The 20,080-nt window shown below is 40.9% G+C and overlaps 1 protein-coding gene across 3 annotated transcripts in view; it reads right to left on the bottom strand.

Annotated features, from left to right (window-relative positions):
• The window catches only part of LOC138103902 (leukemia inhibitory factor receptor-like), an 81,769-nt gene that overhangs the window by 35,889 nt on the left and 25,800 nt on the right, over positions 1–20,080 (bottom strand). The window contains exon 2 of one of the 3 annotated variants that reach the window (XM_069002528.1): positions 17,505–17,751. The gene's annotated coding sequence lies outside the window, so the exon portion shown is untranslated. Of the gene's footprint in view, positions 1–15,685; positions 15,878–16,159; positions 16,273–17,504; positions 17,752–20,080 lie in introns of those variants that run through there. The other 2 variants (XM_069002527.1, XM_069002526.1) reach the window with 2 other exon arrangements.

A 20,080-nucleotide genomic window follows, 5' to 3' on the forward strand; every position in this document is an offset into this window, starting at 1 on the left:
TGACTTTTAAAGATGTTTTGATGCAGTCAGTGCACCTACTGGTGATCAGATAGATCAGAAAGGGAAGGCTCTCCAAGGCAATAATGGGAAAATACGTGTCGACAGCTTTGCTTTAAAACCTTGTCAGCTGTAAAAGAAGGTTAAAAGTTCTATGACAAACTGAGAAAATGAGGGCAGCTAAGATATTACCAGCCTCTTTAGACTTTACCTCTTAAAGGAGAAATCAGAAAAAAACTGGTATCTCTCTTTCTGACTCTGTTACTACATATTTCTTGGCTTAATTGGTTCCGTTATGTTTTTTTTAAGCACAGCTGACCAAGTGCTCAATTCTCTTTTAAAAAAAAAAAAAAAAAAGTGTTTTCTTAGTCAGTTGTAACAGATCAGTTCTCTAAGCACAAAAGTTCTGCAAAGCTTTGTTGTAGTTTTGAGTTTTCTGGTCTCCAAACTTATTTCATTGTCAAGTGCTTGGAAACCACTTTGAAAACAAACAAACAAAACATCTAAAGAAAAAAAAAATCAATAATCTTTCCAGACTGCTTTCTGCCTGCAACCTGATTTGACAGTCACAAGCCTCCAGATTTGTTTTTTAGAAATGTCTGTGAATTGAAGATTATTTGCCAGAGATTTTATATAAAAAACTGTGCTCCAGAAGCAGATACCTGAAAAGAAACGGTTAAAAAGTCAGCTTATACAAAAAGTTTAGGGAAACTAAGTGAAGAAATCTAGATGAAACCATTAAGACAGTAAAAATATATGTATTAAATGTGAAAGAAAATGTCATATGGTCGATAAATTTTCTCCAGCTACAATTTATATTTTGCCTCCACAGCTAAAGGTATCATCACAATAATTTGCCACCAAATGGAACATTAAAAGCTCTCAAGAAAAATGATTACAGAGCACAGCACCAAAATATTGTAGAGAATGATAAGGGGCTGAATTTTTGGCAATACTAGACAGCCATCATCCCAAATATTGTCAGGCAGAAATGCAGGTGCTAAGTATGTGCCTAGATCAAACCTTGCTAGAAGAAAAACTACTCAGCTGAGCAGGTGGAGAAAGCTCATTTTACTTGTCTCTGCTGAGAGATACTACTTCAACCTTCAAAGTGAAAGAAAACACACTTACATCCAGGTAAAAATGCATATTCAAGTTATGCATGCTACTGTTGCCAACTGAAAGCTTCCAAAAAAAAAACCTCCCCTATCTGAAAAACCGTGCCAGAAGTACACATTTCTGGGAAACCAAGCAAATGGCCAATACAGCTGACAGTAAAGGCAATGAACACAGAAACAGAAGATGAACTGGCTTTCTTTAGAACAGATTTGCTGATCCCACGGCCTCCAATCTTTGGCTTTATAACCAGTTGAGTAATAATAATAATAAAAAAAAAAGAATAATAAGATTTATTTGAGGCAGAGGGAGCTTGGCTGTTTTTCAATAGAGTACATTCTTCCACCTCCTTGAAAAAATTTCCAAAATTGAGACAAAAATCTCTAGTAATCTAAATGCAGGCTTTCCCTCTCTGTTTTATAACATGGCACCATTCCACTTTACAAAAGATTTGCAGGACATGAATCATTGAAATGCGTTTATAAATGAAGACTGAGTCTCATTTGGGAATCTGGCTTTCCCCAGTTTTGAGGAATTAATTTAAGAATCTGCTATTTCTCTTTCTGAAAGCTGATAAAATAATTTAAGTTTCCTATCTGCACCAAATGTCTTCTAATCTGCAGGGGAAGAAAAGAAAACAAAGACAGGGTGTTAATATATTATTCAGTAAATGTGCAGGAGTACACAAGGCCAAACTTTCAGTCTTATGAGACATTTGTTTTGGTGGGGTTTTTTTCCTGTCAAGCACAAGGAGAAAAATTCCCTCCTCACTGCTTCCTCTAGCTGCCAAACAGCAGCATCACCTCTGAGATACTGGAAAGCCACTGCAGTTAATCTTGCAGGCACCCAGCCTGCCTCTGCAAGGTGAAGTGAGAAGTCAGGAGACGACACACAAGCTCAACATAAGGATCAACACTTCAACATTTTTAAAGCTCCTGGTCTCAACCAGGAGCAAGCTTGCCTACAGAGGCAAGCATTTTAGCAAGCAATTTTACCAACAAGGGTAAAAGTGCACCCCAGACAGGGTAGGTATGTCACCAGTCTCAGGTTGTAAGGCAGACTTGCAACTGCACCTGCATTCCAGTATTTTCAGTTCTTCCTTTTTTTTTTCTGATCCAAAGACGTCAGACACTATGGAAATACAAATAAGCAAGCTGCAGACTGGAAGAGCTGCAGGGTATTTCCAGGTAGTGATTTGGATGAGAAGCACCTTTACCTGGCAAGGACATGAGATGACAAATTCATGAACAAGCGCCACAAGTCAAGGGTGATTTTATGAAAGTATTTAGTACCTGCTGGACAATACAACACACACACACACAGAAACTGAGACCCCAGGACTTGCCTTTTGAAAGAAAGGAAAATACGTAGCAGAAGCAGATATCAAATGCTTTAATCATAGCAATGTGTACAATTTTGAGATGGATTTGGAAAGTACAATGGAAGACTCCTTTGTGTTACTGCTGTAAAACAAAAAAACCCCACCAAACAAGAACGAGACAGAGACCACTGGGAAGAATACCCCTGCTGGGACCGATGAGCTGGAGACAAAAAAAGCACAGTGATACTGAAGAGGTGGAGCAGTCAGGCAGAGCAGTGGACTGAAAGGGCAGAACAAAGCAAAGAGACACTGTAGGAACTGATGATTTATTTCTACCACAATCGAAAGGTAACTTATTCGGTCACTTTCTTGTTTTTCAAGCAAAATATGCATTTTGCACACTTTGCCTTTTGCTCTCACTGATTTATGCCTGTTTTCAGTTAAACTGCATGCTAATTTAAAAACTCTTAGTCTTACTAGAGTAATTTTTTCATGTATTGTTCAGTGTACCCCACATGAGTAGTTCCCAAGCCAGACATTGCATTTAATGCTCCTAGCGTGAGATTCTCAAAAGAACAAGACACTTTCAAAGGAAAATTGGGCATCTCACTCCTGATTTTGGAAATCCTTGCCATATCAATTAGTCATCGAGTACATGTTTAAACACAAGCACACCAATGACTACTAGGAGCACAACACTGCTCTCCAGATGGTAACAACAACAACAAAAAAACTCTTCTGAGAAACACAGTGAACCTGAATACAACCAAAAATAGACTAAATATGTTTTGGGATATTTGCAAGCCTGTTCATGATTTATTGTTGTTACATATTAAGACAATATCATTATGGATTACCCCTAGGCCTTATTAGATATCAGAAAAGGCATGCTAGAGAGGTCTGAACTGCAGTCCAGTAAAGGTTGACTTCACTCTGCAGCCATTTCCTCAGCAGGGTTTCTCCATCCAGCTGCAGAGTTTCACCAAGTTTGTAAGGACACAGTATGCTGAGATCTCACCTCCTCGTCCTGACTGAAGTGAACCTGAGCAGTGTGTTCAAAGGTTACCGCAGGGGTGAGAGGACAGACAACACATTATCAAATAAGCCCAGCTTCCTTAGGAAGTCAGCTCAAATTAACAAGCACAGATTCTTCTGCCATAGAGGTGCAGATGGAAAACACCTAATCATCTGAACAAAGAACAAAGCAAAGGGGTGAAGGTTAAGGAACACTACTGGCCAAAAGAGAATTTTTGATCTTCTAGGTTATTATGCTTTGCAGGAGAAGGAAACAACTCAGAGTCACTTGCACACTTCTGTTTTAACCCATTCAAAAATTTTCTTGATACTTACTACAACTGGAAAATTAATATTGTATGGAGATGAAGGATGTACTTGTATAAATCTGATTCAGCTACACACATTTCCTGATATGCTTGAATTTGGTGACATCACAATCAACACACTTCCTTGAATTCTTGTGCTTTGCAATGCAGCATGGAACAACCACAGTGAGCAAAGGCACACAAGCCTGATTACTAAAAAATACTTCTTTTATCATGACTCCAATGGCTACCCACTATGCCTTTTCAATACTTAATACAGGTGCAAAGCATAGAAAAAAAGGCAGCCTTTTTTTTTTTTTTTCAGTAGATAAACCAAGGATCCAATGAAAACACACGGAGAAGGTTTCCCCTGTCTCCAGTACTGATTGCATTTTACTGACACATAACTGAAAGAAAACATAATCCAATTATTCCAAAGCACATTTCAGTTTTGGAGGATATTGTTAGCCACTGTATAGTTCTCAAGACAGCATGTCTTCAGAGGAAAATGCCATTTGCCCACATTGTCAACTGCACTTTACTCAATGTCAGGTTCAAGAGCCAGACCACATCACTCAGACTTTACAAAGACTGCAGAATAAAATTGCTGTTCCTTAGAAGAGTCATAATTCTGTCCCTGCCAGTTCTCTTCAGCTCATATGTCCTTATGAACTCAGAAACATTAAAGAAGCTGACCTTATTGAAGAAAGAGTTTATTTTCCTTAATCTGGAAATGTCCAAAAACTTATTTTGAACTATATGACCTCTAATCTTCTTTCCAACACAGGAAAAGCCTAATTAGTTTTATAAGAGAACACTGATAATTACTGAAGCAATTCCAAGTTTTTTTTAAAAACCAGCAATGACCCAAGGGTTGGAATCCTTCATTGTTTACAACAAAACCTGTGGTATTCGAATTATTTTTAAGGTAGAATGAACCAAATCCAAAGAAAGTCTCTCTTCATATTTACAAGGAGAATATAAATAGATCAAATACTGAAATGTGGCTTTCACATTAAATAATATATTGAGAATAAAGAGCAACAGTTATGTGATATCCTTTTAGAGTGAATGTAAGGAATGAGAGTCACTTACAAGAAATAAATTGATTTTTTTTACTAATCAAGGAAATGGGCAATTCCTGAAACTATAGATCTATATTTTCTGACAAATTCCTGTTGTACTAATCTTTATTGAGACTAAAAGCTCTCATTCGCTGTTGCAGTTCCACTCTTAATAAGTAGCTGACAGATCATATGAAGACATACTGAAGGATGTTATCATGTATGACCACCCTTCCACTGGGGTGGGCAAACACTTTCCTGTCTGCTCTGCTCTCAAGTGGGCCCTCAATGCTGCCATTCCCCTTCCAATCTTGACAAAGGAGGAAGGTCTGCAATACAGTAGGACATTATCAGAACAAGTCAGTCCATGTGCAATTACATAGCAGTTGTACTTCCTTTGTTTATTTCCTTCACATGCTGTTTTAGTTGTATATTTTTCCCCCCGGACTTTTTCACTTACACATATATACATGCATATCCCTCCTTTTAAGGTGGCAAAGTGGGGGAATTAAGTGCTCAGAAATACAAATATTGACTTCTACAGTTGATATACTTCAGAGCTGGTCTCTTTCCTAATCAAATCTCATAGACACAGGCTATAAGAAATTAATATTAACCATGTACTTCATGCACGTACATGGACTCACTCTCATGCCTGCTTATGATACTCCCTCATTCTCGTGCTGCTCACAGCTTCCACTGTAGCCAAGGACCCAAAAGACATGCAGACACACTAATCTAGCTGTCTGAGGGCAACTACTCCTCCTTTTCTGCTCTGCTCCTCTCACAGAGATCCCTGCAAAGGGTTTATGGTCTACTTGTAGACCTTGTAGCAGCACAGCGAACCAGTGTCTTAATATAAACTGACTCTTTTATGTCATCCTTTCTACCCATCTAATAGACTTTGATGCTTCCAGGAAACAGACAGCCTCACCTCCCTTTTAGTGTGTTCCTTCATGTTATCCCCTCTACAAACATGCAGCACTTCCTTAAATGCATTGCCCTAACCAAAACAAATCACTTATCGCAATGCCAAAGGAACAAGATGTAGTTGTTTTACAATTAAATTAACACCCAGCTTTCCCTTCCAAATAATTTAGACTGACCATTCAGTTTAGGCAGCACATTGTCTAAAAAGAAAACAAAGATGCGAAAAATTAAAATTCCTACGTTTTTTCAGAATAATCTAAATGAGAAGTTTGTATTTTGTCTGTTGGATGGGTTTTTCTATAAAAACTTATAAAGTTTCTTTATTTTCCTTGATGTGAAAAAACCTACCAGCCCTTTAGGTGTTTCATGGAGCATCTCAGAATGGAAAATACTGCTATGAAAGTACTTTGCAGGGATGTTGTCCTGGTTTCAACAGGGATAAAGTACTTAAGCAAACTCTGCACCATTAAGATAATGCTCAGCAAAAGAAACAAAGCAATGAAGATAGGAACATTTTTAAATAATATGCACAATGGCTAGGATCCATGATATTTACTGCTGTAAAATGAAACAATGCTTTTCTGCAATTTCTTTTAGAAGCTAAGAAAAACGGAGAATTGAGTCCTTGTAAATAACCCCCCAGCAAGTACTGAGACAGCAGCATCCGCAAGGGTAATGATGCTGCACCTCATTTAAAACTGAAAGCAGCTCCTACAAGATTGAGACTGCTACGAATAGGACATAGAGTGAGTCAGTTCCACAAGTCTCTTCTGACATGATTCATGCTTCGAATAAGAAACAAACCAGAAATTTTCAAGGCCACATCTCACATCTTCACATCACTTTCACATGACCACCATTATAGCACCAGTAACTTGCATCTGCCTCTTCTCTCTCAATCCTCCTTTGAAAGTGAGATTTACCTCCTGAAGTTCTCTTTTTTTTTTTCTTTTCTGAAGGGTGACTATAAAAAAGGCTGAGGAGAGGAAAAAACAACCTTGGATTTTACACACACAAGTCATTCCAACTTTTCTATCTCTGCTTAACAGGATTCTTCCTTCCTGCTATTATTAGTAAATCTCACATCTTACTTCTCTCAGTATTGAGCTGGCAGATAAAGCACAAAAGAAGAAGGATTTCTTACTTATTAGCTTCTGACACCAATAAATTCTGTATACCTACACAGTGGAATGAAAAACCTCTTCCTGTGGAAGGCAGTTCATCACATTTTTCATGCATTGTTGCTGATATGTTTAACTTTTTTGTTTCACAAGTCAGCAATGAAGCAGCTATTGTTTCCAAAGTGCTGAGCAAGTTTGACTGCAGGAGAGAGAGACGTGCAACAATTCTCAATGGTCTTTCTGGTGGCTGCCCAGACATGGGGGAGAGAAGGCAGGGGCAAGGGGAACCTGAAGAGCTAGAGAACTGGAGAACTAAAATCTGGGTGTAGTTACATGAATCACACACTCTGTTTCAGTTTATTTTTAGTTTCTATTCCAGTATTCTATTCCTTAGGAAAAGTTCTGCTCTTCATGCATCTAATGAGGTCTATCCAGACACACAGCACGTGATGCATGAGGCCAAGCACATCCTTACAAGTTCACCTTTCTAAACCCAGAGACTGGCAGAACTTTTAATTTTATGGTATGAAACACCAACACATCACTTTTTCTTCCTTGTGTGAAATATTCTTCTACAAAAGCCTGTGCCAATCTCACCACGAAGCAAGTCATTAGAACTCACAAAGCATTATACAAATAACACCACCTGAAACATCTTTGAAGAGTACTCTGCTTTTCCCATTTCTGTAACTTCCCATACTATTCACAGAATCTGCACAAGGACTATAAGTGCAAAACATATTTAGATGCCAATGCACGTGCCTCAAGGATATAAGTATTTGACTTTAGAATAGTACATACAGAACATATTTGCAAGGCACAGTAGAAGAGCTTAAAAAGATCAGATATATGTGTAGGTATTAGGAATGCAAATGACAGATATCATATTTTGTCCAAATAAGAAAATTTTAAAAACTAAAACCAAACCAAAACAACTGACCATCATTAAAGATGGCAAAAATTCATTGCTTCAAAAGAAGAGATCAAATTGAGACAATTTTTACCAACACTTGTTAAATTCTTAAAGTGATCAGCTCATCAAAAATCTGGGTTTAGATTGCAGCATCTTATTCATCTTAGTTCTCAGGTCTCATGAAACAAACAGCTAAATGCTATCAGAGATCACCTGTGTCCTCTGATGAGAGGGCATTTTACAGCCAAGGAGAGCTGCTCATGGCTAACTCACTGCAGATTTATGCAAGATAATAAGCCTCAGTAACCACATATATACACATATTGCTCTGGAATTTGCAAACACATAAGTATATGACTAATTCTAACTTATGAATGAAGGTACGCACAAACTTATATTTGCACTGCTGGCAGGAGCCCAACTACATGAGCTCTTTCCTTAGTCTTCAGTACTGGAGAGGTGATCACTGAGCAGGGCAGTCACATGAGGCACCTGAAGGACTCATATAAAAACCATTGCTAAGAATGCTACACTTGAGGATCACTCAGAAAAGATGTGGAATTATAACTATACATTCTATGTTTGAGTGTGTGGAGAGGAAAATTAACATTATTTTGCTGAAAGCCTGTTAGTGACCTAATTCCACGGCAGCTATTGTAATGCTGAGTGCTTGCTCCCATTTCTGCCTGCAGTAATCACTGCCCAAATTCCAACCCAGAGCTACCTACACTGATTAGCAACCACGCATACACCAGGGCAAAAGGATAGCAGACAAGAATCTAACGTTTTCAAGGATACATTCTTTGCATATTAACACCAGCTGCATTGCTCATTAGTTGAAATATGAGGAAGGAACTGGAAAACATTCAATTTTCAAAGTATCAGTTATCACAGCTCAAGCAAATAAATACAAAAAAGATACTGAAAATTAAAGTCGTAACAACTTTTTGTCAGGCTACCTTACAAAAGCCCTTGATCCAACAGCACAGGAGAAAAACTAGCCATTCATTAGCAGTGGAAAAGGTTTCATCCAGTACAAAGTCGATTTATACTCAGGATCAAATTATTACTTCGAGAAGTTTGGGTCTGTTGTTGCAAAGGCTAAAACAATGCAACCATTTAGTTCAGAGAGGTTACTTGGTCACAGTTCTCAATTACCTACACAGAGAAAGGATTTAAAATTAACCCACCATGTTAAGACATGAGAGGAAATGCCATGTAGTAGACCTCCGTTGAAAAGTGAACATTGTGAGAAATAAAACTAATTAAGTATTGGCAAAGCTTTTCAAGGGAGGAGTGAACTGACTGAAATAAAAAATAAGATTGGATCTATTATCAAGAAATTCTAAATATGGGTTCAATGCAAGTCTTCCTATATTAAAGACTTTAGTTCACATGACTCCAATGTCAGACCAGATTAGCACAAGTCATGCACAGATCTCACTTTAATAAAGATTTGAATGCTGAAGGAAGACAACATACAGGAGACAAAATACAGACTTTGAGCTAAGATTTAAAATAAGGATCATATAACATCTTGCTGGATTTACATCCAGACTGATCCCGTCATTTGAAATATGAGGCAACATTTGGTCAAAAATTTCCCATCATCTTGAAGAAAGAAACAGACCAACCACATTTAATTTGGAGAAGGCTGTTCTATATTGGGAATTGTGACAATGCTGCTCTAGCAGATGAATTATGAGTTACGTGCCTTGAGACCTGTGCACTAAAGACTTCCCACAGCCATGACCTTTGGAAATGTGTGGAGAAGGAGGGGAAAAGGAAGAGGAACAGGTAAACTCTAGGGAACAGATATTATTATCCTCACAACCAGGAGAAGCCCTAAAAGAGTTTGACATTTATGTTCACCTCACACACACAGTACTTCAGTTTTTGTTGCACATAACTCAAGACAACACTGAAGTTTACAATATAAATAAATCAGTTTTTCTTTTCTTTTTTTTTTTTTTCTTTCATCTCCTCTCTTTTTTCTGCCTAGGATTAAACATTAGAAGCTTATCTCCTTGGTTTTAGCTTCAGAGTAGCTGTAAAAACCTCAGAGGTCAAACATCTCTTGCCGCAAGTGCTGAACTTGATCCAAAATACGAATTATTGTGAAAATCAGTTCCAATTGGAATACTTATAACTCACATTCACCTTTGGGCTTCAGAATCTGCAGAAGCTCCACCTATAATACTGACCATTATAATTTTCTTCCTAAGTTCATTTGATTTAGGAAGCATTTTTGCCCTGCAGTAATATAAAAACCAATTATTTAAGAAAGATATTTTGAATCTCTGTCCTCACTGATTTTATACTTAAGAGAGGCCGTTAGATAACCCAGTTCAAGAAGGGCAAAACCATGATCTGCCATACAAACAGAGTTAAATCACATGATGAGCAACACTGCTGTCTTGGCACAAGAGCTTCTGGGTGACTGTGCTAAGTCCTGTTTGGAAAGGAAAACGGCTGCCAGGAGAAGGCAGATACCACCAAATAACCCCCAAAGGCAGACCTGCCCCATGCTGAACAGAGCCAAGACTCTTCTTCCCCTTGTTCAAATTTTCCTCTCCTCTGGGTTCTCCAAGGCATGTGGGATTTGCAACTCTCAAACATGGAAGTAATTTGAAATGCAGCTAATAAAGGTAAAGAAAATATGAATATCAGATATTCTCAGACCACCCTGATGCACTGCAGTGTGGAGGTATCTTCACCCACAGCCTAAATGCTGCAGATGTGCTCACCTTCTCACTTTTTGAGACCACCCTAGACAATTTTGCAGTAAGTGGCCTGGGTTACCATCTGGCTCCAAACCAGCTTTTACTGTGCTTCTATGTTCAAAGTGTTTGAAATGAAGAAAGAGCAATCTTTAAAGCTTTAGGCTGAAAGATGTGTGATGCCCAAAGGCACAATGTGGGGGGCATTCAAGGGCATCAAGCCAGCTAGGAGAGAGCTGGCTTGCTCTGCTCACTGCCCTAGCCAACCTTGCCATAGGCCATATCCACACCATCCAGAAAAAATGCTTAACTGTGCCTGAGTTATGTACAGTCAACTGAGCCTGCATTTCCTCTTGGAGGGAAGTAGCTGATTAATTCAGGGAGCAAAACTCACTTAAGTTGATGGCTGAGGCCCAGAAGTAAAACATGGACTATTTCTGAGCCAGATTGACAGTGTAAACCACCCTCAACCACTCCTGTTACTTGTACTTTTATTATACCTTTAAGCAATTTGTGCAATAATGACAAAATTATGCAAGCATAAGAAGTATTCCAGCATACTTTTCAGACAGTGTTTATCACCTAAAGAAAACACTCAAATACATTGCTTTATTTAAATTTCATGATTACTCACTACAAACTACCAAGCAACCTTGATATGAAACTGTTGAGATTCAGTCAATATTATAAAGCTGTTGTAGTGCAGTTGTAGGTACAAAGCAAGCACAAAGGTATACCTCTATTTTTGGCATATATGTATATTCCAAAAGAAAGTACCTTTGACTGATGACCAAAATGCAGTAAGCTATACTGGCAGGTAACACCAGCATAACATTACTCATCGATACAGAACCATCCCCCTCCAAAACAAAACAAAACAAAACAAAACAAAACAAAACAAAACAAAACAAAACAAAACAAAAACACCCCAAAAAACCAAACTAAAAAACTCCAACCAAGAACTAAAAAAACACCTCATGTCATTTCCTAACCAGTGTTACCGTATCACTGAAACTGGCTGGCTGGGGTGGGAATGCTGCAACATAAAATCAACCTCAAGAAAACACTACTTTCTCTACTTAAGGAAATTTCAGGAGACTGAGGCTGGCTGAAGGGCTGTGCTTTTCGTTTTGCAGGAAACTGCTCCTGAATTGCTGGGTACAGATGAGAAAGGACATTGCTCCCTGACAACACATCACCCAATAGAGGGGGGAGGTGGTCCTAAAACCAACCTGCCAATACAGCAGTCCATCCTCTGCTGTGCCCTGTGCTGAGGGTCTGATTTTTGGCAGGGTAGAAAGTGAGGCAGAAAGAGCAGGGAATTGCCACAATGCTGTCCTTGTTTCCATGACATGTGCTTTTATAACTTGTGCTCCCTGAGGTAAAAGGCACAATTTGGACTCAACAGCTGACAACTCAGCAGTTCTCTGCCTGTGGGATAAGGGAAAGCTGGTTCTGTTGTAGCAACAGTTGACCTCACTCCAGTGCCAGCTCCAGACCGTGCATGGAAAGGAGGGGGGACATATGCCCTTCAAAACCTTACACCCTGACCAACATTCATACCAATGGCTTAGAAGTTATTTTTAGCTTAAGCACTTTCTGCTTACGGTGAAACCTGCTACTAGGAGGGATTCCAAGAGACAGCAGCAGGGAAAGGCAGACAGCAGCAGGGAAAGGCAGACAGCAGCAGGGAAAGGCAGACAGCAGCGAAGTGGCAAAAGCCCCTGTTGAGCTTCTGGTGCTTGCAGGAGTTCAAGGACCTTACGGACACACAGCAGGAGGGCTCCCACAGTCCATAAATGTAGGGACTGCAAATTTTCCAGAGGAAGGAGGATAGCAGTGAGCAGCAAAAAAACTGATGTGTATGAAAAACAGTCCCTGGATATATTTCTCAGGAACAGATAAGAACTTCCAAAGATCATTTATTCTAATTAAAATCTGTTAGTTTGTAAGTCAGTAAGGAAGGAAGGCAAAGAATAGAGGGAACTTCTGTGGCTTCTAGTAATAGATACCCTAGTTGTCCCTCAAGCCCTCAAAATGCAAGTCTGTTCATCTAGGTCTGTTTATCTAGGAATTTATATGGCCCTCATCATCACCATGCTAATGACTCTGGAAGAAATCCATGCGATTCTGGCTGATGATCCCAGGCTGATCATATATCTGGCTGATCTAAAACCCAGACTTCTGATGCTTCAACCTAAAGGAGACATGTTCCAAAATCCCACTTAGCTGCAGGTAAATATTAGAGAGAAAAAAAAAAATAAAAGGAGAGGTGATGATAAATTTTGTAGGCATCAGCACGCACAGACAGAGTGTTGTCTTTGACAGGGCCATACCACTTGCCTGATACTTAAACACTCAAGATTCACAAAGCAATTACTCCCTGCATGCATCTGCAGATAAAATGAGCACAAAACCAAAGAATTAGGTTCCAGAGAGAAAAGCAGTTGCTTTTGGTTAAAGATATAGGAGAAGAAAGCAGGAAGAGTGTTCCTTTTTCTGAGGCAACCCAGCCACTGCAGCACTTGCTGGGGTATCAGAAACATCTCTAATCACCCTCCAAGGTTTCTCAAAGTGACAGATGAGTCAGGATGAAGACTCCTCCAGCTCTTCTGACGTTGGCATTTCTCTCTGAAGCTTAAGTAACCACTGACCCAGTGCAGAACTCATGTCCTTGTGAGACTGCACTCACTGGAAGTGAGGGACCATGGTCTCCAGGTCTTGGTCCCAAGGATTATTTTCCTCTTTTACATTGAACTGTTTATGGAACAAAATGCATCAACCAGCTTTGGAGCATATAGCACTTCTCAAGTCTTATCTAGAAGCAATTTATTTTTCTTATTTTTAGACAGAAATTTGATGCCTAATAGTCAAAAAGTAATCATAACTAAACCTCAGGGGAAAAGAAAAACATAATCCATCTGCATCAGCCTTGTGATATACTGCACTCTGCAAGATAGAGTCAGTATTTACAAACATCTAGGTTGTTTAAGACTGACAGACACTTTTTTCTAGAGGTTTCCTCTTTCAGATGAAATTCTTGCTAATATACAGAGCTTAAATATATCCTCTTCATAAAGCACAATATTTGCTGTCAGACATTCACTGGATTAAGTAATCCAACATTCATACTCTAAGAGAGCTGTTTGTAATACACTTAAGAGATTCTGTTCTAGCATTACCTATGGATGTTAATAAATTCAGGTATTTTTTTAACCTTTTCTAAAGCACTGAGCTGCATGACACTGAAATAGATGTGACCTTACAGCCACAGATTGTAACTCAACAAGCACTTGAAAATTGGAGCCCTATGAATACCTGCTAGAGTAGCAGCAGCAGCAGCAGCAGCTTTGCCACCTGTGAAAAAGTCTTCCTCTCTTTCAGAAGAGCATCTCCACCCATATGGCTTTTCCCATGTATTCCTGATTTGCCTTTGGCAAGAATGCCCTCACTTAAAGGTTAAGCCTCTCCCTTTCCTCAGCACACCTGTAAAGAGATTTTGCACAATCTAACCCACAGATAATGCTTGCCACTGGTTGCTCTAGGTGACTAAAGTGGCGTATTTGGAGAGTGCACAATGGAAACTGTTATCACTTAATAATGCTGATAAAAGTTTGAATAGGTGAAACAGTGATAAGATGAAAGGATGCAAAGACTTAGTAAACAGAAAGCAAACAGAATCAGGTGATCTACTGACTCCCTAAAAGTTATGTTCGAAACCAGCTCTAACTTAGTGATTTTTCAGCTTTCCTTTTGTGAACTTCTGCAACATTTTCCAGGGTAGATCACAGCCCTGCAGTCTACTGACACTAGACTGTCTTTTCTTAGTCCTCTCAGAAGTTATCTGCAGACCCATCTCCAGCTAATGGCCAGCAGCTCATGCTGAGAAATACCAGTCAAGTACAGATATGGTGCTTGCTACTCATTCTGCGGATACACTGATGGCATTTGCTCCTGTCTCTTCCAAATCCTTCCCCTGATCAAAGATATTTTTTTGTTTTGACCTTGATTCACATTGTGGCCAAACGCAGGAGATTTCTATGTCTATTCTCACCTTTATGTACAGAAATCAACAGAAATCAAAGCTTATCTTTATCACCAAAACCGTGCAGCATAAAATGGTTGATAAGCTAAGGACAAGCACAGACTTTTTGCATATCAAGGCATTCATGCATTCTTCCCTACATGATGTGCAAAGCTTTACATATAAAGCATGTGGGCACTGATGGATCTACACCAAAAAAACATACCGTGTCAGCAGGCATTGCCACATGCTGATTTGAGAAGGAACATGGCATGACATAGAGTTTAATCTTTCCCACAGCTACTAAACCTGCTCAGTCTTATTAACAGTCTGGGTTCATGCTGTGGGGTTGAACTAAGGGTTTAGCAAGAATTTAGAGAATTTTTGAATAGTAAGGAAAAAAGGCAGAATGGACTTCCAGGTGAGATGCCAAAGACGAGTCACACTGCCTTACTTAGGTAACAAGCTGAGTTTCAAATACAGCAGAAATCTACCCAATTCCCAGGCTTCCCTGAAAGAAATTTGACAGGGCATTGCCTTGATAATGGAATATAAATATTTGACTATTTTTGCAATGGTAATTGTCAAAAAGAATCAGAGTGACAATTCCTACACAACAGCTCACCATCGCAGTCTCCCCAGTATTAGATGGTTATAACACCTATCTAGATCTTTGCTCTCATTTATAGCAATCTTCCGAGGCATTCACCACCAAGGACAATTGAAAAACCAATAACCAATTCCTACCGAAGTAACACACAGCATGCCAGCACCGCATACTCAATTCAAATTTACATGTTGAATTTTAACAAGGGAATAATGTTCTTTACAGAACTACCTCAAAGGAGAGATCGTTTTCAAATACGATATCTACACACGTTACAAATTCAATTACTCAAAACAGACACAGCTGCTACTGTGCCAGAGTCCCTGTACAGCCAGTGCGCAGCGAGGCGCCCAGCATGTCTGCATGTTCCCCAAACACAGAAGGGGCTCTGGAGTCCCTTCCTAAGGTCCATTTTTTCAAAAGGGTGCTACTTATTTAAAAATAAAATAAAATAAAATAAAATAAAATAAAATAAAATAAAATAAAATAAAATAAAATAAAATAAAATAAAATAAAATAAATCACAAAAAGAGGCATAAATAGTATTTACCCGCTGCTCAGTCCTTGAGCCAGCCAACCTGCCGGCCAGCAGAATGAGCTGTTGACAAAACACAGCCTCTATTTAAGTCGCAGGCTCCGGGCAGCGGCAGAGAGGAGCCGCCGGTCTCCCCCCGCGCCCCCGAGGGAGGCTGCCGCGCTCTGCGCCCGCACCGGCTCCGACCCTCGCCGCGCCGCCGCCGCCACCACCTGTCCCCAGCCCCGGCCGAGCCCCGAGCCGCACACCACAGCAGTAAGGCAGCTGGGGGGGGGGGGGGGGTCTCCGAAAATCCCCGCCGCCGCTCTGGGTCGCGGCGGGGCTGCCAACCCCCCCCCCCCCCCCCCTCCGCCCCTCCCGGCCGGCACCTCCCCGGGGCGGGCAGAGCGAGGGAGGGATGAAGGGAACATCCATCATCGCGCCCCTCGGGCCGCCCCCTCCCAGGTGCGAGCGGCCGGGAGTGCGCGCCCGGCGCGGTCCCGCACTCACCCGGCGCCGCCCGGCCGTGCCCTGAGGGGGCCGCATGCCGCGGGTGCGCGGGCGGTGCGCGGCGCGGCCCAGCTCCGGCGGCAGCAGTGCGTAGCGCCGACAGGAAGGAGGGATGGAGCCGCGGAGGGAGGGAGGGAAGGAGGCAAAGAGAGGGAGGGAGGGATGGAGGAGCAGGGCTGGCGGGCTGCCCGCGGGAGGAGCCTGCGCCGCGCACCGCCCGCCGTCGCCCCCGGCCCTGCCCCAGGCACCGCCGCCTCCCGCCGCCCGGCACGGCCCGGTTCGGCCCCGCTGCCTCAGCCCCGCTGCCTCAGCCCCGCTGCTGCCGGGCCGAAGCGGCCCGGGGCTGCGGGCTGCCGGCGCCCTTGGCCGTGTGGCGGGGGCCGAGCTGCCGGGGACGCTGCAGCACCGGCCGTGCGGCTGGGTCGCCAGCGGGCTGCGGCGAGTGTACTGCCGGGAGGGTGAAGGCGCGGATCTCGCCCTTTCAGGTTTTCTCCGTGACGCTTTCCTTCTTAGGAAAGTACCTTGAACGCTTCCAGCACTGCCAGACCTCCAGGGTTGGACGTGGTGGGCCTGGCCCTACAGACCCAGGCGATTCTTGATACATTTTATCTTTGTATTTGCCACTAGTTTTTGAGGTCTGGGACTTGACCTCCAGCATTTATTTGAAGCCACAACTGTTGCATGTCAGCCTCTCTTTTAAATTAAACTTGAAATCTTCACAATCCCACAGTCTCAAGAGTCAGGCAATTAAAAAAAAAAATATGCCACGAGACCCATAAAATCAGAAGAGTTGGCAAGCCTGTGGCTCCTCTCTTGTGCCCCAGTCAACCACAGGAGAATGGGGAGAAAAAGTGAGTGCTAGATTTTCCTTGCATTTTTTTTTTGCCTACATTTTCTTAGTGTGGTTTTCCAAGTTGATGCAGATTGTTTGTTTGTCTCAGAACCCAGATGACAGGGAACTGCAAATACTTTCATGGAAGTCCTGGGCCAAACTTGTGTCCCATGATGGCTAAGTAGATGATTTCAGGTCACCAAATACAGACTCTCCTGTCATCCTGCACATTGCCTGCATGGTCTAAGTGAACACAGGCTGTTCTGTAGAGAAGAAATCTGCCACTGTTCTATCTCCTTTCCAGCATTTTTACTAGTGCAAACAGAACAGGAGCTTCAGTAGACCAGCAAGATGTATGTGAACCTTGTGATTTGGTCATGCATCAAGATATGACTTCAGATATATTCTAGCTCAAGAACACACTTGACCTCAGGCCTTGAACTCTGTGATACTTGTCTATGTGTTGGTCTGTGTCATCTCAAGAGGAAGGATTAAGTCTCTTTATACACCTACCGTTCCGGGATTATTTTTGACCTGGTCTGAAGAGAAGCCATGGGCTATGACTCCCAAGCAGAACATTGATGCACATTGAAACACGACTCCAAGGATGGACAGACTTTCAGACAAGACCCTATTAGGGATCTTCTATTTAGTAGGTTTAAGCAGGTGTCTTTCCAGCACATCAGTCATCCTTTCACAGTACCAAATCTCTCCCCACTGGAAAGGCTGCTGGACAGCCAATTCTGTGTTGAAGACTTCCCTGCAGGCACAAAGAGGTTTGATATGTCAACTGCCTAAGAACATTTTCCCATTTAGTTCCCATTCTAGCCCAGAAGCCCTTGTACCCTCTTTCCATGCAAAAGCAGCCAAATCAAAATGAAACTGGGAAAACCCATAGCCCCATAAGTTTTGAGGAGAAGGTGGACATTTCATTGCACACACCCATTCAAGGGAAGACTGCCTCTTTGTTTCCAGACCTCATTTACTAGAGCCTGGTGCCTTCTCTAGAGTCTGCATCCAAGTTTCATGAGGCTGTAGCATGCACTTGTGCCATGGATGACAGACACACAAATGCAGGTTTCCATCCATGAAAATGAGACAAGAACTGTCTTTCAAAGGCATTGAAAATGTTAAAAGAAATTATACCACCTTCCTTTTCTGCAGCTCATGTTATTTCAACTTTAGTAAAGGCTCACAGGCATCTCACTTGTCAGAAAGCCCTGTACTATGTACATGGTACCATCAGTAGTGGCAGAAAATTTGGCAAATTTTCTAGATCACAAAACCAAGCAGTAGTATTTTTTACTGTTTTCTCTTTTTAATTAGCCAGGTACCTTCCCTGTAATTCACAGACATTTCATACAGGAAGTGTGTTTATTTGATTTTTTTTTAAGCAGAAAAGTGTGATTGTAAAATTAGAAGAAGCTTGCAGGAGAAAACAGAGGTAGGGGTAGTTCCTGAAGTTATTTTAATGTTTTGATATTGTAATAATGGGTCCATTTTCAGTTACTTGGTTGGAAGTTAAGAGACAGAAGTTTCTAGGTCTGGTGCAATTTACAAATCTGTATAGGACAGGTTTCAAGATGATAAGACTACAGATGGTTTGTACCAGTTATCTCTTTTTTTTATACAATGAAGAATGTTAATTTTAATATAAACATCCCATAGTTAAATGAGATAATGAGATAAATGAAATAATTACTCCGCTACTTCTGATCTGCAGTAAGTATTCCATACACGCATCCAGTCTCAACATGATGTGTTCTCCATAAAATATCGTACCTGCTATATTTTATTAGGAAATTTATCTGCATAGAGTACATACATGAAGGCCATTTGTTTTGTTTCCTGCCTTATCTCTGTTTCCAGAAAACTGAAGAGCAGATGCTGGAAAGTGCAACTGTGTTTTTATATAGTCAGTGTAAGATCTTGTCATTTATGTCAACAGCAACAGGGCTGTGCCTTTCAACACTAATATTTTGGACATTGAGAGGGAGAGGTGTAAGTCTCTGGAAAGTAGGCTAGCTTCAGTTTATCTTAGTCTATCTCAGTAATCTCTTAGTATTACTTAGAGGAGAGCAGATCTAGATCTGCTGTCTAGGTCAGAAAGAAGTTCTTGAGGCATGTAATTCTAAATGAAAGTGAGAAGGCCAGCTAGGACATTTTCATTAATGAGAGTTTCCTGGAGCCATTTAGTCTTGTGTTTAAGGGTGTGTTGGTTATTTATGGCAGAGAAAAGGAACGGATGTGTTGATGTTCTGGAACTTTTCCTTTGTGCATTGTTTCCCATTTCACAGTTGTATTTGGCACCTACTTTCCTCCAGCCAATAAAGAATATTTAAGAACTTCCTCTGCTGAGAAGTTGTGTGCACATTTTACAGACCATACAGTTTAACCAGAAGTTTGGAACGTAGTACTTCTACCAGCATTTACAAAAGCCTGAAATTGCAAATATATAGTATTGCCAGCAAAGGTCTGTCAATGGTTGTTTTTATGGGCTATCTATTGTTTTCTTTAAAACAAAATTATATAATACAACCAACAAAGCAAATTTGGGTCTGACTGACTGTGTTCTGGAAGGCCAATAACAAAACTCAGATTGGCTGTGATAAACACAGGAGTAACCTCTGCTCATGCCAAGAATAACCTCGAGTACTGGGGATAGCGTATGTATTTTTGTGCACTTACAATGCAACAGTTCTTTCCTACAAAGTCTCAGTGGAAGCATCTCTTGTCAAGCTGACACAGAGCTTTTCTTGGAAGAGGACACTGACCCCAGAGAAATAAATTCTTGGTAATTAATAATTTTCAAATACAGGGAATTTTCTTTATCACTAAAGATCTATGCCTGTAAACCCAGGGACATGTTGGTAATATATTGCTAAAGGGCTTCAAAAAATTCCCTGGTCTCTCTTGTTTGCAGGAAAATCATGTAGTCTATTGTGGTTTTTGTGTTTGCAGGGAGAAGTAATGGAGGACTTTGATCTACTGACCTGCACTAACTTTGATAGTGCAGTGAATTTAAAAAGAAATTGGAAGAAAAACACTACTCGCCAAAACCAATTAAATTTAATGCACTCACATTCCTT

The sequence above is a fragment of the Aphelocoma coerulescens genome (genome assembly GCF_041296385.1).
Source record: "Aphelocoma coerulescens isolate FSJ_1873_10779 chromosome Z unlocalized genomic scaffold, UR_Acoe_1.0 ChrZ, whole genome shotgun sequence".
NCBI classification, from domain to species: Eukaryota; Metazoa; Chordata; class Aves; order Passeriformes; family Corvidae; genus Aphelocoma; species Aphelocoma coerulescens.